Consider the following 25165-nt stretch of genomic DNA (forward strand, 5'->3'; position numbering starts at 1 on the left):
AGTCAGGGTCATACTGCCTGTGCAAATCAATGACAGGCTGAAGCAGTGGCTGTATGAGTATATATGCAATTTATATGGACCCTAAGCACAGAGGGCCTGCGCTTGGCAGTGTGCAAGTCCAAATACACATATAAACAGTGGTATTTGCTTATATACCTTTACAGCCACAGCCAGTCTGAAATTGACATGTATAGGTGTGCTGTATCCTATATGATCCACTGAAATGATGTAGCAAAAGCATGGTCCGATTTGTTCCAACATGGAGAAAACTGCTTCCTGATCCTCTAATGCCGCGTACACACGAGCTGACTTTTCGACCGGACTAGTCCGACAGACTTTCCTATCGAACTGACTTGCCTACACGATCACACTAAAGTCCAACGGATTCGTACGGGATGACGTACAACCAGACTAAAATAAGGAAGTTGATAGCCAGTAGCCAATAGCTGCCTTAGAGTTGGTTTTAGTCCATCGGACTAGCATACAGACGAGCGGATTTTTCGACCGGACTTGAGTCCGTCGGAAAGATTTGAAACATGTTTTATTTCTAGGTCCATCGGACTTTTGGGAAAAAAAAGTCTGCTGGAGCCCACACACGATCGAATTGTCCGACGGAGTCCAGTCCGCCGGACCCAGTCTGCCGGAAAGTCCGCTCGTGTGCATTAGGCAACCAGATAGTCCCTAGATCAATAATGTCTGGTATTGTTACTTTTATTACTGATGTGTTGTGTCACACCAATTATGTCATTTTGTGCTGATTTTCTACTACATACCAATGGTATGGTGTTTGCTATATGCTGTATTTGATTTCAGAATTTTCATGAATAAAGAATGTATTAAAAATTATCTTTAGCTTTCATTAGTATCATAGGTAAAGTTGAATAAAGACAATAGTCCATAGAGTTCAACCTGTGTAGGTGTACGTGTGTCAGTGTCTACAATTATTTCCCATATCCCTGTATGTTGTGTTCCTTAAGATGCACATCTAGGAATCTCTTAAAACTATCAATACTGCCCGCAGCCACCACCAACTGTGGAAGAAAGTGCCACATCCCTATGGCCCTGACAGTGAAAAATCCCCTTTGCAGTTTAAGGTTAAACCAATTCTCCTCCAATGTGTGGCCCCGTGTCCTCTTACACTCCTTGAGACTGAAAAGGTTTTTTCTAATGCTGGGATCACCATTGAGGTATTTGTAAATCGCTATCATGTCTCCTCTCAAGTGTCTTTTCTCCAGTGAGAATAAGTTTAGGGTTTGCAGTCTTTCCTCATAATTTAGATCCTCCAGTCCCCTTATTAGTTTTGTTGCCCTTCTTTGGACTCTCTCCAGTTCCAGCACATCCCTTCTGAGGACTGGTGACCAGAACTGGACGGAGTACTCCAGATGTGGTCTAACCAATGTTTTATAAAGTGACAGTATTATTGTTCCATCTCTGGAGTATATCCCTTTTTTTAATGCAGGCTAATATTCTCCTTGCTTTGGTAGCTGCAGCTTGACATTGCATGCTGTTGCTCAATCTGTCATCTACTAGGACCCCCAGATCCTTCTCTATCCTTGATTCCCCCATCAGTTCTCAACCTAGTGAGTAGTTTGCATTTGTGTTTTTTGCCCCCAAATTACTTTACGTTTCTCCACATTAAACCTTATTTGCCATGTAGTTGCCCACTCCAATATTTTATTCAGGTCTTTCTGCAAAATTTATATATATCTTGATGTGAAGTTATTGCTCTGTTTAATTTTGTGTTGTCCGCAAAAACTGAGTTTGAGCTACCGTATTTATCGGCGTATAACACACACAGGCGTATAACATGCACATTCATTTTAAGAGGGAAGTTTCAAGAAAAAAACGTACTTTTTAAATAAACAACTTTGAAGCAAATTGAGGGTCAGTGCCAATGAATGCAGCGTCCATCTGCAGCCTGATCAATGCCCATCCGCAGCCTGATCAATGCCCATCCGCAGCCTGATCAATGCCCATCCGCAGCCTGATCAATGCCCATCCGCAGCCTGATCAATGCCCATCCGCAGCCTGATCAATGTCCATCCTCAGCCTGATCAATGTCCATCTACAGCCTCAATGCAGCCTGATTAATGTCCATCTGCAGCCCATCTCCCATCAATGCAGCCTGATTAAAGCCGTTTCTTAGCCTCAATGCCCATCTGCAGCCTCACCATCTCTCATCAAAGGAGCCTGAACCATGCAGGAAATCACCGAGCCGTCATCTCCTGTTTACTCGGCTCTCACACACACAGTCCCACCTCCGCCATTGGCATTGGACCAGCTCCTGTGATAGACAGAATACTGGTCCAATGCCGGTGGCGGAGGCTAGACTGTGTGTGTGTGTGACGTGAGAGCTGAGTGGGAGAATAAACAGGAGAGGACGGCTCATGAATTCCGGCGACGCTCGTCCCCCTCCTTCCGCTCCAAGGTACACTATCGGCGTATAACACGCACCCGTGATTTGCCCCCTATTTTCAGGGGAAAAAAGTGCATGTTATACACTGATAATACTGTACTTATCCCATTCTTAATATCATTTCTGAATAAATTGAATAGAAATGGTCCCAAGACAGAACCCTGGGGCACCCCACTTACCACTCCAGACCAGTCTGAGTACATGTAATTTATCACCACCCTTTGGACGCGCCCCTGTAACCAGTTTTTAACCCAAGAACAAACCTTATGGTCCATGCCTGCAGACCTCAGCTTGTAGATTAAGCGTTTATGGGGGACTGCATCGAATGCTTTTGCAAAATCCAGGTAAACTAAATCCACGGGCCTTCCCCTGTCTAGATGGCAGCTCACTTCCTCGCAGAATTTTAGCATATTGGTCTGGCAAGAACAATCTTTTCGTAAACCCATGCTGATGACTACTTAAGATATTTGTTTCCTCAGTAAATTCTTAGATATAGTCCCTTAGCATCCCCTCCAATAATTTACCAACGATTGATGTTAGGCTAACTGGCCTGTAGTTCCCAGGGATTTGTCTCTGTCCTTTCTTGAATATTGGTACCACATTGGCTTTTCTCCAATCAGCTGGTACCAATCCTATCAGTATGCTGTCTGCAAAGATTAGGAACAATGGTCTGGCTATAACCTATTATCCACTGATTCTGCCACAATAGAATATGTACAGACACCGCCTGCATCGGGGTGAAAACATTCTGCCCCCATCTTCAAAATGTGCTTCAATGTCGTCACCCTGTTATGGTGCTCTTCTGATGGAGAACAAAAGCGGTTGTTCCGATTGTTTAGGATATACAGCACTTTAGAAAACTAATTATATACTTAGGATTTACATTCTTAGATGTGATGGCTGCTTTAGTTTTTTTTTTTTTTTAAGGCTCTTTTACCTGCTGATCTGGCCAGTAAGTCTGTTGTTTTTCAACAGAAAAAGCTGTCCTGCATGTTGCAGCAGTTGGAGGATTGAGTCAAACAATTAACCACTGAGAGGGGTAATTATAGTGAACTTATATTTATTCATGTAAAACCTTTATCCTAAAAAAAAGGAACAAAACTATTACTGCAATAATTTTAATAAAAGCGTCAGCTTCAATTTGTTAGTGTATCTAAATCTAAAAGTGCTTCCAATACTCCCCTCTCCCCAGACTTACAATGATGCTGTCTAAAAGGGGTCTCTGTTGCGCCTTCATCTAGAGTGGAGGCACTCTAATACAGGGAGGGAGTGTTACAGGCAAGATCACTAGGTAAAAGAGGGAAGGGAAAAACCCTAAAAAGTGTGTGTGTGCGTTTCATTGAGTGACCACGTGTCCTCTTAAACAAATTGAGACTGAACAGGTTCCTCCCTATGCTAGGATCACCAATAGGATATCTGCATATTGTGATCATATCCCCTCTTAAATGCCTGGTCTCTGGAGAGAACAAGCTTAAGGTTTTTTTAGTCGTTCCTCATCACAGAGGTCCTCCAGTCACCCAATCTCTCCAGAGGATTGGTGACCAGAACTGGACAGTATACTCAAGATGTGGCTGAACCGGAGTTTTGTAAAGTGGTAGAATTATAGTTTTCTCTCTTCAGTAGATACTTTTCAACCCCTAGGTGCCGACGGTATGCAAATATGTGGCCTCTCGATGGGAGGGCCTTGGCACCGAGGCCACATATTTGCATACCAATTTGCAGAGACAGCTGTGCCAAGAGTGCCCGCTCTGCATGCTCCCAGCATAGTTACCAACGGCTAATGGAAAGCTCCCGATCGCTTCTTGCGAGCAAAGACAGCCAATCACGGCAGTCTCATGATCATACACCCCGCCCCCAGCATCTGAAACCCCTTAAAAGGGATAGGAGGTGCCATCGCAAAGGCTAGTCTGCTAGCCTTGCTTGCTGCAGCTTGGAATTGCATGCTATTGCTGAGCCTGTTATCTACTACTGTTTGAACTAGTGTCTTTTTTCAACCAGACTAACCATGTAACTACTAGGACCCAGAGATCCTTTTCCATCCTTGATTCCCCCAGGAGTTCTTCCCCTAGCAAGTAACCTGCATTCGTATTTGTAGCCCTCGAGTGCATTACTTTACATTTATCAGAATTAGACCTTATTTGCCATGTAGTTGTCCAACCCTCTATTGTATTGAGGTCTTCCAGTAAACTTGCTATATGCTGTTGTGAAGTTATTACCCTACTTTTCTTCGTATCATCATCAAACACTGAGATTGAACAATTAATACCCACCTCCATAATTTATAAACAGGTTATAAAGAATTGGCTCCGGACCATTCTGAATCTAAGCCATTTATTACCACCCTGTGGACGTGTTGCTGTAACCAGTTTTCTATCCAGGTACATAAACTGTCATCAATGCTAACAGACTGCAAATTTGTAAATTAGGAGTTTGTGGGGAACTGTATCAAATGCATTGGTAAAATGCAGACACCGCATACACATATCTATCCAGATGATAGCTCATTTCCTCATAGAATGTTGATAGGTTGGTTTGGCACACACAATACTTCATAAATCCATGCTGGTTACTACTAATGATACAAATTTCATCAACAAATTCTTGAATAAAGTCCCTTTACAAACTTTTGATGTTAGGCTGACCTGTCTGTAGTTTTCAAGCATATATCTCTAACCTTTTTTGAATACTGGTACCAAGTTAGCTTTTCGCCAATCAGCCAGTATATTCCGGTCAGTAAGCGGTCCTTAACCACATGCCGACCAGCCGCCGCAGTTGTACTGCAGCAGAATAGCACGGCTGTGCGAAATGACGCTTCACCCTGTGGCCACTAGGGCGCGCGCCCCCCGCATCACTGCGAGTGCCCGGCAGTCTCAATCACCGCTGGGCTCCAGCGATCGCACGGGGCACACGGAGAACCCGGAACCGTGTGTGTAAACACACAGCTTCCGGTTCTCCGAGGGGAGAACTGACAGATCCTCTGTTCATACAGAGTATGAACAGAGGATCTGTTAGTTTCCCTGCACAGTCCACATCCCCCTTCAGTTAGAACACAAACTAGGACACACATTAACCCCTTCACTGCCAGTGACATTTTTACAGTAATCAATGCATTTTTAATCGCACTGATCGCTGTATTAATGCCAATGGTCCCAAAAATGTATCAAAATTGTCCGATGTGTCCGCCATGTCGCAGTCACGATAAAAATCGCTGATCGCCGCCATTACTAGTTAAAAAAAAAAAACAATTAATAACAATGCCATAAAACTATCCCCTATTTTGTAGACGCTATAACTTTTGCGCAAACCTATCAATATACACTTATTGCGAGTTTTTTTTAACAAAAATATGTAGAAGAATACATATCGGCCTAAACTGAGGAAAAAAATGTTTTTTTATATATTTTTTAGGGATATTTAATATAGCAAAAAGTAAAAAATAATGTGGTTTTTTTTCAAAATTGTCGCTCTTTTTTTGTTTATAGCGCAAAAAATAAAAACCGCAGAGGTGATCAAATACCACCAAAAGAGAGCTCTATTTGTGGGGAAAAAAAAGACGTCAATTTTGTTTGGGAGCCACGTCGCACGACCACGCATTTGTCAGTTAAAGCGACGCAGTGCCGAATCGCAAAAAGTGCTCTGGTCTTTGGCCAGCCAAATGGTCCAAGGCTTAAGTGGTTAAAGATTAAGAATAATGGTCTAGCAAAAACCTGGTTAAATTTTACTCTCCTCTGCTATGTGTCTCTCTTGGTCTATTATCGCTTTCGTGATCATACTCCTACATTTTTCCTATTGCATTCTTTGTAGTGTTGGTGACCCCTTGGCCTTATATTTTTTAATATGCGGTTTTATACTCAAATTAAGCCACCCAGATTAAACTTTTTATATATATTTTTTTTTTACAGTTTTCAAAAATACAGATAGGGATGTAGGCAAGATGTTATGCACGTCTATGGCGTGCATAACACACCCAAAAAACTTCACCCGGTGCCAAAAAAATGTGCACACACATAAAGAGTGGTTACAAAAAAGTGCAACGGGTACACAGACGTGCCAATTCCCTGATCTCCCGGGGCGTTAGGCTCCAGACGGGGACAAAGGTACTTTACAATGGTCTATCTGGCCGAAACAAGACAGACCCCATTCTCTGGAGGGCCTGCCGAAACAGAACCCACCCAAGTACTAGGTGGGGCTCCCCCGAAGGGAGACCCCATGAGAGAGGGCGAACTAAGCCAAAAGGCCATGTCCACCCCTTCCCAAGACTTTCAGGGCTGGCCCGAGGACCCGCATCCTTACTCGTCACACAGTGAGACAAACGTGTACAAAAACAAGACATGACAAACATAGGTTCCAATCAAAATAAATAAAAAGTGGGGGAAGGGATAGTGGAGAAGAGAGTGAAAAGGTGGCCATTGTGTAAAACAACGACCAGGCCCTCCGGCCAGGAATAAAAAATTCCTCTGGTCCCAGCCAAAAGGCCCGGCCCAAGAGGCAGGTGCTAAAAAACCGTGCAGTGACCATGGTGCCTCAAAATCAAAGTGACTGCCACTCACAGTGATTATTTGGCACCCCTGGACTGCCACTCCAGGGGCACATACTCCATAGGCTTTCAAGACCAACCCTGGCCCACAGCCTAGACCACAACAGCCCCCACCGCAGACAGAAAAGGCATGAGGTTCACGAAGCTTGGTGAGAGCCCTTGCCCCATAGGCTCCACCGTCACTCCCATCACCCCTTCCAATTTCACATTTGGGTAGATACTAACCACTCCCCCTCACCAGCAAAAGGTGAGTAAGCGTTCTCTTACCCAAATAACTGTCTATAGCTAGAGTTACCACAATCCAGGCCAGAAGGCCAGGGACCCAACCCTCCGGCCAGACCAAGATGCAGCACCCATCCTCACCAGGAGCACCCTTCCAGACGGCTCAGACCATTGGCCGGTCCCCAGTCTATCTGTTAGAGCTGCACGATTCTGGCTAAAATGAGAATCACGATTTTTTTGCTTGGAGGATAGATCACGATTCTCTCACGATTCTCGCGGCGTAACATCATCTTTCACATTAAAACAAAAAAAATTGTGCTAACTTTACTGTTTCGTTTTATTTTTTTATTTATTGAAGTGTATTTTTTCCCCAAAAATTGCATTTGAAAGACCGCTGGGCAAATACAGTGTGACATAAAATAACATAAAAGTGACATAAAATATTGCAGCAACTGCCATTTCATTCTCTAGGGTCTCTGCTAAAAAAAATAATAAATGAATAATAATAATAATTTATATATATATATATATATATATATATATATATATATATATATATATATATATATATATATATATATTTTCTGTAATGTTTGGGGGTTCCAAGTAATTTTTGTTTAGCAAAAAATATTGATTTTAACTTAAGAAAGAAGTCTCAGAAAAAGATTTAGACTTTAAGTGGTTAAACTTCCTGCATTTACACCTTGTTTAAAGCTTGGCAGACTGCTCAGGTTATTTGTTTACACAGAGAAGTTTATCCCTTTGATCTAAGAAGGAAGTTAGATACAATGTTTCAAGTTCTAAACTTGGCAGACTGCCTGGATGTTTTCTTTTGACAGCTGAGTGAACAGATAATCTCTCAACTTGTTTATATGAAAGAATCGGCAAACTCAGCAGGAGAGATCCTCAGGGGAGGTGAATCGAGATCACGATTTTTTAACGATTAATTGTGCAGCTCTACTATCTGTCAGGCAACTCAGCATAGTCCCTGCTGAGTACCGTCCTTCCAGGCACTATAACACCATTGGATTTGCTGGCCCTCCCCAACAAGAGAGTGACACAGCGCCTCCTCTGGAAACTGATAGGAACAGATACTACACTTGATCTTAGCCAAAAGGCCGAGAAGCGACAATGATACATTAAGCCAGTTAGCGGACATCTGCATGACAAAAGCTCATACAACTAATGACAACACACCCATTAACCACTTGCCGTCTGTATCTGTATAACTTATATGGAGGAAAGGTGGCACCGCTGCACTGGATCACGTACCCAGTACGTGATCTGAAACTTCTGGGTCTGTGGCGCGCATGCGCAAACCAATCAATATACGCTTATTGGGATTTTTTTTAACCAAAAATATGTAGCAGAATACACATCTGAAGAGATGAGTTTTCAGGGATCGCCTGAAGGTAGCAAGAGTAGGGGATAGCCCTGACTAGTGGAGGTAGCGAGTTCCAGAGGATGGGAGAGGCGCTGGAGAAATACTGGAGACGAGCATGGGAGGAGGAGATGAGAGAGCTTGAGAGTAGGAGGTCTTGAGAAGAGCGGAGAGGACGATTTGGGTGATATTTGGAGACAAGATTGGTGATGTAGCTCGGGGCAGAGTTGTGAATGGCTTTGTATGTTGTGGTTAGTATTTTGAACTTAATTGTCTGGGTGATTGGGAGCCAGTGTAGGGATTGGAGGAGAGGGTTGGCAGACACTGAGCAGTTGGTAAGGTGGATAAGTCTGGCAGCAGCATTCATGATAGACTGAAGAGGGGATAGCCTATGGAGAGGCAGGCCAATGAGAAGGGAGTTGCAATAGTCAAGGCGAGAGATAACAAGGGAGTGAATGAGGAGCTTGGTGGTTTCATTTGTTAAAAAGGGGCAAATTTTAGAGATGTTACGGAGGTGAATTCTACAAACTTTTGACGATTGGATTTGGGGCTGAAATGACAAGTCAGAGTCTAGGATTACACCTAGTACCCTGGCATGAGGAGAGGGATAAGATAAAAGTGGTCTCTGTGGCGGATTCACCGCGAGATCACTTTTATTGTTGGCGGGAGAAGGCCCCCCCCGCCGCGATCCGGTGCCCTCCGCCGCTTACTGGAGCCGTCGGTAGCGGCGGAGGCGATCGCGTCTGTCCTCTAGCTGTGCCTGGAGACGAGTGAGGGGAAGATGGCGCCCACTCGTCTCCATGACACTGCTGGGCGGAAGCGACGTCAAAACGTCACCTCCGCCCATACATCTTAAAGGCATATTTTTTTTCAATGTCATTTTTTTAAATGACTTTTTTTAATGGCATTTTAGTGTAAATATGAGATCTGAGGTCTTTTTGACTGCAGATCTTATATTTAAGAGGACCTGTCATGCTTTTTTCTATTACAAGGGATGTTTACATTCCTTGTAATAGGAATAAAATTGACACAATTTTTTTATATTTTTTTTTAAACAGTGTAAAAATAAATAAAATCATATAAAATAAATAAGAAAAATTAAAAAATTTTTTTTTTAAAACGCCCTGTCCCGACGAGCTCACGCTCAGAAGCGAACGCATACATGAGTAGGATTGAGTAGGATACATGAGTAGCAATTTTGAAGCGTGACATGTTGGGTATCAATTTACTCGGCGTAACATTATCTTTCACAATTAAAAAAAAAATTGGGCTAAATTTACTGTTGTCTTGTTTTTTTATTTAAAAAAGTGATTTTTTTCCCAAAAAAAGCGCGCTTGTAAGACCGCTGCGCAAATACGGTGTGAAAAAAAGTATTGCAATGACCGCCATTCTCTAGGGTGTTAGAAAAAAAACAATATATAATGTTTGGAGGTTCTAAGTAATTTTCTAGCAAAAAAAAACTGTTTTAAACATGTAAACACCTAAATTCCAAAACAAGGCTGGTCCTTAAGTGGTTAAGGAAGTGGTGCGACATACATTTTATTTGGGTACAGTGTCACACGACCGTGCAATTGTCAGTTAAAGCAACGCAGTGCCGTATTGAAAAAATTGCCTGGTCATGAAGGGGGGAAAATCTTGGAGGTCAACTGGTTAAAGTAGTCCGCTATGAATTACTATACCCAATATATACAGAGCATTCCTCCCACATCCCATCTGAGATTTTAAGACAGCAGAAACAGACCAGAAGAACTTACAGTTCCAGGTTTAACTTTAGTTCTTTTATATTTGTTGCCTTTCAGAATATACTGGCTAACAATAATTATGTTCTTAAAGCACTCTCATTTTTCCTTAGTGTTTGATTCTAGAATATATTCAGATTTAGGGGTAGATTTACTAAAGCTGGAGAGTGCAAAATCAGGCTCGCTTCTGCATTCCTACGCAGAAAACCAATTTATGACCAATCAGCTTCCAGGTTTTATTGCCAAAGCTTAAGCCAGCAAGCTAAGGTTAGAATATGATTGGTTTCTTTGCAGAAGTGAGCCTGATTTTGCACTCTCCAGCTTTAGTAAATAAATCTCTTAGTGTCTTGAAGCATGGAGTGTAGTTTAGTAAAGTTGGGACTCTCTTGAAATTCAACAGTCTTGTCTTACCCTCATGTCTCCATTTCCTGTGATTTACTGTGAACTTACTGTAATTACCATGTGATTGCCATTTCCCAGGTTCTCCCTCACTTCCACATCTGTGTTTGTAATTAGTAGCTCAAGCAGAGCCTTATTTCTAGGTGGGGCATCCACCAACTGACTCATGAAATGGTTCTACATTTAATACGCTTTAAGACTACAGGCCCGTACACAAAAACATAAAAACTGAAGTATAATTTCGTCCGCTAAACGATCTGTCGACATTCTGATCGTTAGTATGCTGCTTTTGACAGCCGATTACGAGACAAACTGGATGTGCGGGCTCAAATTTTTGTCTGATAAGACAACCACGTCCGATTTTCTTTTCATTAGTACAGTTTTCGGCCCAAAAAAAACACAAAAAACCTGAAGAGCAAGACTAGGCATGCTCAGAAATGAAAGAACACATACAAAACAATTCAACACATTATGTCACTTCTGATGTTGAATTCTGTTGTATGAAAATTTTCTGATGGCGAGTAACCTCTTCACTTTCGATTTTAGACTAGCATGCAACAAAAAACTGATGAAAATTTGTCCAACAATCTGATCGTATGTACAAGGCTTACAAGAGCTCAGGTTAACCTCCTTATTGAATTTAAGTATTCAAAAAAGACACCGAACGCTAGCAGACCTACATTTTTTTAAGAGGCTCTTCAGCTTATTGTGACAGCATTCCACCTATTCTGAGATAATACAAGTGCAAATGGCATTATTGCATTCAACGGGCTATGTGCTCACCCTTTAAAAAAAAAACAACAAAAAAAAAAAAACACACAAGGAGAGAGGCGCCTCTGGGTGTAGATATAGGGTGCGTTTAATAGACACTTAACATAGGCAACTCACATTTGAGAAGTCATAATCAGGCATTCGATTTATTTTATTTTACTGATTTCCTATAATCAAGTAATTAATTATATAGTCAAGTAATTAATTTATATAGATGGACAGATGTAGCAGAAGTATATACAGAAAATATACACATAGATGTATACATACATGTACTTATATACACAAGCATATCCATGATAGTCATGGTGTTGATAGATGATTAAACATGGGAATAAGGGAAGGGGGGGGGGTTAATTATTGAGAGGGAGAGAAAGAAGGGGGGGAATGATAAAGGGAAGTGAAAAATGGGAATGAGGATTAATTTTTAAAAGAATTAGCAGAAATAATTATAGTGTAAGCAATCATATTCTTCCTGGTCAATATTAGCATAGCCAATGCAAAATAGATGTTGATTAGGTGTAACACACTGCATATAAGCAATATGTACACAACCATACATATAGTTGTACATAGATCGTGACGGTATCGTGTTCACCTGGTAATAGAATAACAAAAATATTGATAAATATATATTGATGACTACAATTAAAGGGAGATGGGGGTCTAAGATTGAACGTGACCATACTTACGAATACCCGCCATCCCAGTATGTTTCTCTGGCACATGGTTTTTTGAATCTTTCAGCTGCAGAGAGGGATCTACTCGATGACCAATACTTTAAAGTCCAATGGTGGCTTTGTGATAAACCTCTGCAAAATGTCATGGAACACTATATGGGTCCTCACGTTCCTCGATAAACCACCTATGTTCGCCGAACTTCTGCTGTATGGCTCGGATTGTTAGGCCACAAGGACAAATGAGGCCATACACCACAAAGTCTGTTGAACAATTATAAAATTCTTTGAGTTGGTAGGTTTTACCTTTTGGTACAGAATGATTTTTGACCATGCTGTACAAACTTACATGTTTTGCAGTGCTTTACGACATTGGTACATACCTACCAATGGTATCAGTACAGGCACAGTTGGTGGAGCTATAGTACATTTAAAATTAGCTTGGAGCGATTTTATTTTGCAAATTTGAGGCCCTACAGTATGTAACCCTAGGGTGTGTGGGGAGAATGGTTTTCAGGTGCGGGTCTTGTATAATATCCCAATGGTTTGATAGTATGTTTTCCATCTTTTTATATTGTGAATGGAATGTAGTAACAAACCTACTACATTCCATTAACAATATAAAAAGATGGAAAATATACTATCAAACCATTGGGATATCATACAAGACCCGCACCTGAAAACCATTCTCCCCACACTCCCTAGGGTTACATACTGTAGGGCCTCAAATTTGCAAAAAAAAAAAAAAAAAAAATTGCTCCAAGCAAATTTAAATTTACTATAGCTCCACCAACTTTGCCTGTACTAATACCAATGGTAGGTATGTACCAATGTCGTAAAGCACCGTGCAAAACATGCAAGTTTGTACAGCATGGTCAAAAATCATTCTGTACCAAAAGGTAAAACCTACCAACTCAAAGAATTTTATAATTGTTCATCAGAATTTGTGGTGTATGGCCTCATTTGTCCTTGTGGTCTTATCTATGTTGGCCGAACAATCTGAGCCTTACGGCAGAGGTTTGGTGAACATAGGCGATTTATCGAGGGGGGTTGAGGACCCACATAGTGTCCTGCGACATTTTGCAAACGTCCATCACAAATCCATCACTGGACTAAAAGTATGGGTAATCGAGCAGATCCCTAGATCCCTCTCTGCAGCTGAAAGATTTAAAAAAAAACAGAAACATACTGGATCTATAATCTAGATGTTCTCTCACCAGCAGATATTAACGAAGGGATCGAGATAGCCACCATCCTTTAGTATGAGTTGTATATTGGTCTATAAAAAGGCAGACACGTTACCTGTGTTTGTATTTTATACCATCTATGCCATATACCTAATAACTTTATATCTATACTTTCTCCGGTTGGTCTTCCTTTTGGGGATGGCGGGTATTCTTAAGTATGGTCACGTTCAATCTTAGACCCCCATCTCCCTTTAATTGTAGTCATCAATATATATTTATCAATATTTTTGTTATTCTATTACCAGTTGAACACGATACCGTCACGATCTATGTACAACTATATGTATGGTTGTGTACATATTGCTTATATGCAGTGTTTTACACCTAATCAACATCTATTTTGCATTGGCTATGCCAATTCTGACCGGGAAGAATATGATTGCTTACATTATAATTACTTCTGCTAATTCCTTTAAAATTAATCCTCACTCCCATTTTTCAATTCCCTATATCCCCTCCCCCTTTCTCTCCCTTTCAATAATAAACTCCCCCCCCCACCCCTCCCTCCCTTCCTTGCCTTATTCCCATGTTGAATCATCTATCAACAGCATGATTATCATGGAAATGCTTGTGTATATAAGTACATGTATGTATACATCTGTGTATATATTCTGTATATACTTCTGCTACTAATAATGGCCCAACTGTCCATCTATATAAATTGATTACTTGATTATAGGAAAAATCAGTAAATAAATCTACCCCCCCCCCCCCCCCCATTTAATAACTAATTCTAAATCAATTAGGTAATAAAATAATTAAAATTAATACAAAATAACTGAATTATATTTTCTTGACTCCCCTATTTATTGTAACGTTTGCTGTATAATTATGCAGTTTTATAATCATGTTCCTATCATTCACGATTTATCATTTGTGATTTTTTATGAGTATTTATATGGTTTAGTCGTCGGTAATAATGTTGCTGCATGCTATATATTTGTCATGGTACATTATGTCTTTTTATTACCTTTTTTAAAGTCACTGTTTAAATGCTTTTAATTAGCCGGTATTAACCTCACCGCCCCTTGTTCGTTTAATAATTGCCATTATGTAGTGATGTCTCTTACCAAGATATAGAGTCAGCTATTGCCTCTGTGTGCTGCCAATCACTATGTACAGATTACACTGACCCCTCCCTCCTATGCACTTTATATTGCAGCGCCCCGAGTTCCACAAGTCAGCTTGAAAAAGGAGCGCGGCTGCCGTGTCATCCGCAGTGTGCATGCTCAAGAAACGCGTTGCTTTCCAGTGACATCCATCCTTGCCTGTCTACCAACTGCGCCTCAAGCCTCGTCCTGAGCTGTCTCCACCGCGGCCGGCTTCTTACAACTAGCAGTGCTGTAGCGAGCCTAGCGCTTCTCCCCCACAAGATTGGGCTGTCAACCGATGACCAGATCTCCCCCTTGCTGGGACTTCTCCATGCCTGATTAGGACTTCTCAAATGTGAGTTGCCTATGTTAAGTGTCTATTAAACTTGTCCTATAACTGCACCCAGAGGCGCCTCTCTCCTTGTGTTTTTTCAGTGCAACTGGAACATGGTTTCTGTTCCCATATGACAACAGCCCTGAGTGTTGGACCCTCCACTACCACCCTTTATGGTCATTGGACTGTTAAAACAGATTTAAAGATCATGGACTATTATCACCTTACATTTCCTACATAGATCACTATGCTTATTCATTTTTATGCCTATACAACACTGTGGGATATGTTGCTCTAGTTCCCTGTGCCTTTACTTGTATTATTGTGCTCACCCTTCAGCCCAACTAAGGCATGTAGCACATGTGTAAAGAAATGAGCTCTCACAAGTAACCAATAATGGACCACTGCGTTATTTTATGCAAAGGATCAGTTTCTAAGAGGTAGGAAGGTGTCTACCTGGTTCCTGGAATTTGCCGACAACTGCTGTATGTATTAATTTATGAATCTGCTACAGCTGGACAACCTCAGTTGTGCATAAAATATATATATAGATTTTATTATGTCACTACACACACAGGAAATTTTTGCATAACGTCAATTACAGTCTATTACCCAGTACGTCTTGTCCCAAATTACAACATAAGGAACTCTGATGTAGAACAGGTGGCTGCTTTTTTTTTTGCTTCCTCTTAGATTCCTATGTGACTGCTGTTATAGAATATGGTAGCCGTTATCTAGTTTTGTGGCCAATATATCCTGAACCACACTCGGCATGCAATTTCCACCATCAAAAATTTCTCACTTACTTCCTCACAGAATGAGAACAGGTTGGTCTGACTTTCATAAATTCATGCTGGTTATCACTTAGGATACCTTTATCACAGACAAATTTCTGTATTGAGTCCCTTAACATTTCCTTAATACCTTATATACTACTGATGTTAAGATAACTGGTTAGTTTCCTGGCATCTTGATCCTTTTTTGTAAACTGGTAGCACATTTGTTCTACCCCAATTAGTTGGTACCATTTCAGTCAGTAAGGTCTGTAAAAAGTAGAAATAGTGAAACATACCCAGGCCATCATCTATTTTATGTTCAGTGCAGCAAAATCGCTATAGCGACTGCCTGAAAGAAACTGGTAGTTGACTTGGCGGTAATGAAATGTACGCTGACTTGGATCATGCTACATAAAAAGCTGGTTAGTATACTGAAAGACAGATCTGCTAGGTTTGGTTATGTTTGGGACCTTTGGCCTAAATACCTCTAACCTTTGGACACTTGAAGAGTGCGAGACGGGGCATTGGGTTCTCTGACAGACCTCTTGGGTAGCTTTCCCTGGCTTTTTCTTTTCTCTCCTCCTTTCTCTTTTCTTCTTTAGATTTCTATGGTTTTCATATCTGCGATATGGTATGTAGTACTTGAAAGCGATTGTGATCCATGTTGGCTGGCCAGTGGGTTATGGAAATGCTGAGCTATGTCTGTTTTCTGTTTCTTGTGCGGACTTCTTGGGAGCCCTGGTAAGGTGGTTTATCTCTGTGTGACAGACGAGCTCTTGTGGTTGTTGATGATTGAAGTTAATATTACGATACGCTATTTTGCAGGTTACATTTGTCATTGATATACTGATATCACCCACCAGTGCTGTGGGACCATATCGTCTCTCTATTTTGATACTACCGTTTGTGTACAAGTTGTATACTCTCCCTTTTTTTCATAAATACTTAATAAAAAAATATTGAAAGAAAAAAAAAAAAGTGGCTTGCCTAGAACTGAGCCAAGTTCCTTAAAGTGGTTTTAGAGGCACAACGTTTTTTACCTTTGTGCATTCTATGCATGAAGGTAAAAAACCTGTGTGCAGAAGCCCCCCTAATACTTACCTCAGCCCCCTATTGAACCAGTGAGGTCCACGAGAGCCTTGCCTCTCCGAGGACTCGCACTCCCGATTGGCTTTTGGCAGCAGCATTAGCCATCGACTCCTGCCGCTGTCAATCACAACCAGTGAGCCAATCAGGAGACGGAAGGGGTGGGGCCGAGCCACGGCTCTGTGTGAATGGACAAACAGAGCCGTGGGTCGGGAGTGCACCTGCTTTGGTCCCCGTACACCAAGCTGCTTGCTGTGGGGGCACCCGGCAGAAGGGAGGAGCCAGGACACCAGCAGGGGACACAAGAATTGGAGGATCTGGGCTGCTCTGTGCAAAGCCATTGCACAGAGCAGGTAAGTATAAACATGTTTGTTATTTTAAAAAAAAAAAAGCTTTAATTTCACTTTAAAGCATTGTACACACGATTGGATTTTCCGCAGACAAAGCATCAGACTTTTGTCCGAAGGGCGTGTGCCGTGAACTTGTCTTGCATACAAACGGTACACAACTGTCTACCAACAAACACGAAGGTAGTGACGTACTAGATGTACTACGAGTCGATAAAGCGGAAGTTCAATTGTCAGGCGCCACCCTTTGGGCGCCTTCTGCTAATTTCATGTTAGTAGAAGTTTGGTGAGTGTTGATTCGCGCTTTTCATTTTGCGCTTTTCAGTTCGTTTTTGAACATCCGTTTGTCAACCAGCCATGTTGCGGAACCGGAGGAGATAACGTTATTTATTATTGGCCTTGGGAGTTATTGCTTTAACCCAAGTCCAGTCCAGGAACAGGAGGAGGAGGATTTCTTGGACCAAAAATTGGTTGCTTTATTAATCGTGACCAATTATGTCATATGCCATTGCTGCGGGAGTTTTAGGAGAATAATCCAGATGATTTTCAGAATATTCTCCAGATTACGGGCCCCTGCTTTCACCAACTCTTGGCATTGTTGACCCCCTATATTAGGAAGCAGGACACATGCATGAGGCTTTTATTTTATTTTTTGGTTGAATAATGATTTGATTAGGTATATTTTCTATATTTTTGGATGCATAGAATTCACTTTTTGGTTAAGTTCTATTGGCAGATAGCATGTCTAATTTTATTTGTTTTCTTTTTTTAATGCACAATAAAAAAAATTGTGGAGAATAATACTTGGCTATGTGTTTTACTTCAAATGACAGTTTTTTTTAAATGTAACTGCCTACTCCCAATGTAAAATTAACAAGGAACACCAACATAGTTGTATCTTTGATCTTAAAAACTACGCTATAATGGTGTTGTGGGAACTTGCCCGAAAAAAAAAAACAAAAAAAAAAAAAAAACACAACACACACACCCACACACACACACCACAAGCATAATAATATTATTTTTCATATCACTAGAAAATAAAAGCCTTTTAAAAATATGTTTGGCAGAACTCCTCCATCAGTATCACCAGCAAAGCAGCTTCATTATTATCCCATTAAAGAAGAAGAGAATGTGCGCTGCATTGAGAGATTTCATAATTTGCCGTGTCACAAATTCTCCATTACGAACGCTAGTTTACAAGACCGACCGCTTCTGGCTTGTCCTTGCTTTTGAGCATGCAGGTTTGTACTTTTGTCTGACAGACTTGTGTACACACGATCGAAAAATCCGACAACAGACACTTGTCCGCGGAAAATTTATAAGCCTGTCATCCAACATTTGTCCACGGAAAATCGGACAATTGTTGTCAGATGGAGCGTACAAACGGACGGATTTTAGGCCAACAGTCTGTCAACACACAATTCCCGTAGGAAAATCCGATCGTGTGCTTTAGGATACATGGGAGTAAGCTATCTGGACCTGGTTATTTGTTTACATTAAGGTTCTCTTGTCTCTTTTGTACCCAGTTTTCAGTCACCCACAGAGGTACCTTCAGTGAAACATCACATTGTCTGTGAGATGGTTTGGCCATAACATTTCTTTTGACTGGATCAAAAGGATAAGTTCACTCTTTGTTACAGGTAAAAAAAGAAAAAAGTGCATTTACTTATTTATTTTCTAAGGAGCATGCAGAGTATTGTACCCCTGATTAGCAGATCGCGGGTGCAATGTCAGGCTTCTGCAGACTAGCCAAAGGATAGCTGTCTGCCCATACCTTCTAAAAGGTTAAGCATTTACTCAAGAGCAGAAAGATCAATAAACTACAAGAGCACTCATCACCAAGTTGTCAGCCGCTAAGACTGATGGTACTTGTAGCCTACCCAGTCACAGGAAACAGAATGAATGATGTGACCGTGTGGGGGCGGAGCGTCATTTTGTATTTGAACTATGGCAGTGGGTACGTGGAGAGGAAAAGGGGGGGTTTGGGGAGAATCGGGGGTGCATGCTGATATGTTACATCCTAAAAAATGGGTGTAACACGCTCAGAAAGATGAACTAAGCCTTTAAATTGATGCTGGGTAACACATTATCCAATATACAGATGAACTTTCGATCTTTTATAAATGAAAGATCCACTTTGTATGGCGAGCACTTTAGTGTTTAGATGGCAGTGAAATCTACCAATACATGAAAATACACAGCATTTGGAGAACATTATCTCTTTGCTATGATAGCAAAGAAAAATAAAATATAATTTATACAAAAATATCTATACTGGTACCTATTAAAGTCCCAAATTAATTATTTGCAATTGTGTCTTGTGACAGGGATGATGGTACTCGTCCCAAAAGGATTTCTCATACCCCTCAAAATTTGTTCAATATCGGTTTATTATCTTCTGTTATGGACTCACCATTTTTGTAAATATTTTATTATATATTTTTATGTGGCAACAATGAAGAAATGACACTTTGCTACAATGTAAAGTAGTGAGTTTACAGCTTGTATAACAGTGTAAATTTGCTGTCCCCACAAAATAACTCAACTGTCTCCTTTAAAGGAGTGAAAGGCCACTTCAACAGCCATGAATGGCAGGGGGATTGGCAATACCAAATTTTTCTCATTATTTTTTGGTGGGTTTTTGCACACAGGTGGTTGACACAACCAGGAGGATGAGGCTGCTATTGTGGGTTCATAGAAGGCACTATCCCACCTGGTATTTAGAGGGTGTAGAGCTCCATATCCCCTTCCAGTGTTCATGCGTACTACTGTCCAAGTATGCGAGGTGACTAGGACAGGTGGTGTCCCCCAATTTGCTGCTATAGAAAAACCCTCAGCTGCCCCATTTTTATTCCTATGCGGACCCAATAGTTTGGACAAAGTTTGGGGGAAAAAAAAAAAACAGTTGGAGCTGTGGTTAGGAATGGGGTGCTGTTACAATTTAATCCCTTAAAATCCCAACACCAGTTACCCAATTCCCACCTCTTTCAACATCTACAGTTTCGACATGCCTTCTGCACCAAGTTTGGCTCTTCCAGTTCACGTGTGCGGGTTGGAGATTTGGAGGCTCTACTGAGATATGGTGATATGAGCAAAGCCTTATCCACTATATATAAACACTTACTGATACATCTAAGGTTCTTCTATCTTACCTTAACACCTGATTAACAGATTTCCCTTAATTATATGGTGATGACTGGGATGATATGTGGGGGCCCTCCTTCACTAGACTTGTATCAATGAGAGATCACCTCATACAATTTAAGTTCCTCCATAGAATCTACCTCACCCCTGCCAGACTGGTGACAATTTTCCCCACACATAATCGTCCGATTGTTGGAGGTGTGCTTTCCCCCAGGCCAACTTCATTTATATATCGTGGCATTGCACTGCTATTCAACAATTCTGGTTGGAGGTGGTGCAATGTATACAGTCTGTTATGACAATCGTTCTGTTAAAGTTTGTCTATTAGGTCTGATTGACCCACTAGCTCCCACGAAGGCGATACATACCCTACTCACTCTACTTTTTTATTATGCCAGAAAAATAATTATTCTTTTGTGGAAAAAAAAAAATCACGGTCCCCTCCATGAAGACCTGGAAGGTATTAATAAATAAAGCAGTACCCCTACACAAAAAGCAACATATGCAAATAGAGGAGTACCAGTCAAATTAGATAAAATGTTGGAAGGTTGAGTGAGTCATATTTATTGAGTGCCTATTATTTAGAATGTGCTGGAAGTTTGCCTGGAAATTTGTGGAGCCATTATATTGCTGTTCATGTGATTTTAGCGATGAGGTGGGAGGTTTTTTTTCCCCCCCATGTGCTTACAGTTTGCTGTGAAGCTTTATCCTTGTATGCGACACTTAATGTATTCGATGGGAGACTGCTGGCGCTGTTGCATTGTAGTGATTGTTTGTTTTTTGTTGTATTTTATGTTTTATACTTGTGTACTAAAACCAAAAAAAAAAAAAAAGAAGAAGAAGAAGGAGTTAAAAAGGACAAATAACCGCTCCAATGATCAATGGAAAAATGTCCAGAATTTATAAAAAGGACTCCCATTCTAAGATTCTCAAAATTTTTAACGATTATCCTTTCCTTTCTTCGCACCCAGCCAGGTCTGGCCTTTTATAGTTGATGCCCAAGATGATCCTGAGTCTATGGTACCCTCCCTTCTTTCTTGCTTTACCCTCTTAGGTTCTTTGTACGCTCTCTGGTTGCAACCATTACTGGGAAGCTTGCTTTTGTGAAACTTGCCAAATTATGCATTTTTTGGTATTTGAATCAGTCTTCCTGTACAGTCAATGTAATCTTACAGTGTTTATGATTTATTGGATTACAATGTAGATTTGATATTCTGTGTAATCTCATAGCCCCCTGCATGGGTGAACTTTTTTTTTTTTTTTTTTTAGCTTTCCAAAACATAACAAGGAGAAAGACAGCACAGCCAGCCTGGTGACCAAACTTGTCCCTATTGCACATAGCTAGGTCACCTTCCTTTCTCAGCCTGTGATATGAAATTGAAGAAGCAGCAGGAAACTGATGAGTCTTCCCTCTGCTCTCTACACCGCTCAGTATGTTCCCAATCAGCTCTTGTGTATGCACGGGACCCGACTGGCTCCTAGTGCAGCATTTAAAGTGAGAGTAAACTCCCATGGATGATTTTTACCTGTTGGTAAGCCAATTAGTAAGGCTTAAATATAAAAGTAAATGGTGCACTTGTTCCACAATTAAATAGTGTGTAACAAATGTGTTTCAAAAATGTATCAGTATCACCAGGATAAAATTTAGAATAGTGCACTTAACTTGTGTATAATGACCACATTTAGTGAATCCCTACAAAAATGTGCAAATATATATTGACCAAAAAATCCCTTATATTGCACAAACATATAACGTCCACATCAAATGTGATAACCAAAAATATAAAACAGAAAAAACTAAGTAAAAAAATGTATTGATCTCACAATGAGTGAAGGTGCTCTATCAGTAGACTCTTGTCTTCTATTTATTTTTGTGCCAAATTAAACAAATATCCGCCACCAGTGAGTGAAGTGGCCGCTCACCTTAGAATGGGGGGTCAGCAACCGGTAGATCGCGGTCTGGATTTGCTGACCCACCATTCCAGAGCATCAAACCGAGTGCAATGCAGAGGAACTACTTGTAAAGTTGGAGCAAGAGCCACATAAGCCGATGCCTCCTCTGTAGTGCTAGTTCCTATCCCATGCAGAGTGATACCAACTGCACTTCATCTCTTATCCCAGCTAGTGGACTCTCTCTAGTGAAGCAATAAACTGGGCAGAATAGTATAGGATGGCTTTCACACTGATGTGCTGCAGTTTATATACACACCGTGGGTGCAGTGTACTTGCAGCTTGACTACGCCTAGCCATAGACGTCTATTATATCCTGCTGTTTTACTACCCCCTAACTTTAGGTGTGAACGAGCACAAGTGCTACTCCTCTGAAAAGCAATCAGAGTGTGTGTTGATAGGCGGTGAGGAGACGATAGGTTTCCTTTTCACCACCTAATTTGCAATACGGTAGTCCTGCAATTAGAAGTTTAAATCAGGTGTGAGGAGGCAACACTGTGACCGGTGATCTTTGACTACTCCCGTGTTGTTCAGGTAGATCTCCACCTCTGGAAGGTTGCCTACCCCTGCCTTAAAATATGACCATAAAAAGGTCAAAAAACACCCTTGGATCTCAATAGGGTCTCCAGGTCCTGTATAATTCCACGTGCTACGATCCATTTCGCCAGGGATCCCTTTGCTAGGACAAGCTGGATCTACTCCTCCATTATATGTTCAAATACAAACAGAAGCTCATAGCACAATATTGCTAATGATACCACTTTTATTTAACATATCGATTTGCACTCACACAAAGCATTTTAAACCAGCATAAGTATCAGGGTTAAAAGCTCGGCTGATCGCCTCTTCGCCACCTTCTGGGTATGCGAGATTCCGGAATTGACGTCACTGCATATATAAGGGATTTTTTTTGTCAATATATATTATATATTTGTTTGCAAATTTTTGTAGGGATTCACTAAATGTGGTCATTATGTGCAAGTTAGGTGCACTAGTCTAAATTTTATCCTGGTGATACGAATACATTTTTGATACACATTTTATACACACTATTTAATTGTGGAACAAGTGTACCATTTACTTATATTTATCATTTGTTTGCAGAGTTCACTCATTAAATGGTTACAGCTGTTCATTGGGAGAATAAGGGCAATTGAGCACATAGTAACGCATAAGTATTTCTATACTATCTATAGTAAGGCTTACCTACGGTACAGTAAATATTTACATGTGAAGCTGCTCGTGATATCACCAGTGCATGCACTCTGCAGAAATGGCATACTGTTGGTTCCTTCAGAGCCCTGTGCCCTAAACAGCGGCTCCCGTGCACATGCGTGGGAGCGACATCATAGTGGCTCGTCCAAAGGACCAGAGCCCGCCAGCCCGGAAGGAAGATCTGGTGAAAATGGAAGTCCTGTCAGCGGTGACAGCGTGCCATTTTAGGGCTTTGTTTTAAGGCAAGTTTCACATAATGTGCTAGAATGGGATGCATACAGGCACATTATAAAAACTTTGCCTTGCAGATTTAAAAAACAAAAAAATTAAATAAATAAACAAACCACACATGCCAGTTTACTACCCCTGAATGATTTTTCTTTTACATACATAACTGCATTCATTGGTTATTTCCTACATTTTACTAAAAGGAAAGAAAAATGAACAAGTGACACAGTCACATCTGGTTTATTAGAACGGTTTAGTCGGTAAGCTAAGCAGGTACAATAGAAAGTGCTGTTAGAGTGAAGTCAGACTTCCACATAAACGTGAAACATCCCCTGAACCTTCCTAAATGTGCTGATGTCATGCTGAGCCTGGCTCAACCTATGAAGCCACACCTGGTCATTGATATGTTGTGGCTGGTGCACAAAGCCACACTGCCATTTCATTGTGCAAGGTAAATGTGTGAGATAATGGCTTATACAGGACCCACATCATTCTTGATTTAAAAAAATAAATAAATAAAAATCTGCTCCTCAGCTCCCCTAGGCAAAGAATATAAGGTATTTGCCTAGAAGCATTGTGAGCGTTTCTATATCAGACATGTCTCTTACACACACACACGTGCGCACACACACGTGCGCACACACACACGCGCGCACACACACGTGCGCACACACACGCGCGCACACACACGCGCGCGCGCACGCACACACACGCGCGCGCGCACACACACACGCGCACACACGCGCACACACACACACGCGCGCACACACACACGCGCGCACACACACACGCGCGCGCACACACACACACACACACACACACACACACACATGCACAAACGCATGCTACAAGTTTAAGCCTGGTTCACACCATAGAAATGCATTTTTTCCCCCTTCTGTTTTTCTTCAACTTAACTAAAAAAAGGACATGCACATTCTGGTGCATTTTACCACATTACAGTACAGTTCAGTGCAGAAAAAAAAAAAAAAGCAGGATGTTCTACTTTTTTTTGGAACTGGCCGCACTGGTGTGAACATAAGGGGGCGGGGTCACTGGGTGATGTTGACTACGCCCCCTAAAACGTCACAGTCCCAGCATGCCCAGAGACTGTGACGGCATAAGGGGGCTGGGTCACCGCCTATATAAGTCACATCGGAGCGCTCAGAGAGCATACCAACCGGAGAGAGCGTTGTGTCAACATTGGAAGAAGAGAAGAAGGCAGAAGGAAGAAGTACAGGCCCCTGCTATCAAAAGAGCGCCAAAAGAGCAGAAGATAGCGGAGGAGCCCCGCAGAAGGCACGGAGAAGAACCGGAGAAACCCCCGAAGCCAGAAGACCCCCGGAGCTGAAAAAATAAATTACTTTAAAAACCTGTGCAGTGTGTTTTTTTTATTGACACTTTTTCCCTAGGTGAATGGGTAGGGGTACCATGTACCCCATACTCATTCACATAGGGTGGGGGGCTGGGATCTGGGGGTCCTCTTATTAAAGGGGGCTCCCAGATTCCGTGTGTGGGCAAGTCCGTTCATTCTGAAAGTCCGCCGTGAAGACCGGCGGACCTAATCTGCCGGAAAGTCCAGTCGTGTGTAGGCAAGTCCGTCCG

The 25165-nt window shown here is 41.4% G+C and overlaps 1 protein-coding gene and 1 pseudogene across 3 annotated transcripts in view; both read right to left on the reverse strand.

The window, feature by feature from the left end:
• The window catches only part of IKBKG (inhibitor of nuclear factor kappa B kinase regulatory subunit gamma), a 107976-nt gene that overhangs the window by 40511 nt on the left and 42300 nt on the right, over nt 1–25165 (reverse strand). The window lies entirely within an intron of this gene.
• On the reverse strand, nt 8135–8305 carry LOC141109071 (U2 spliceosomal RNA; annotated as a pseudogene).

The sequence above is a fragment of the Aquarana catesbeiana genome, linkage group LG09 (genome assembly GCF_042186555.1).
Source record: "Aquarana catesbeiana isolate 2022-GZ linkage group LG09, ASM4218655v1, whole genome shotgun sequence".
In the NCBI taxonomy this organism is placed as follows: Eukaryota; Metazoa; Chordata; class Amphibia; order Anura; family Ranidae; genus Aquarana; species Aquarana catesbeiana.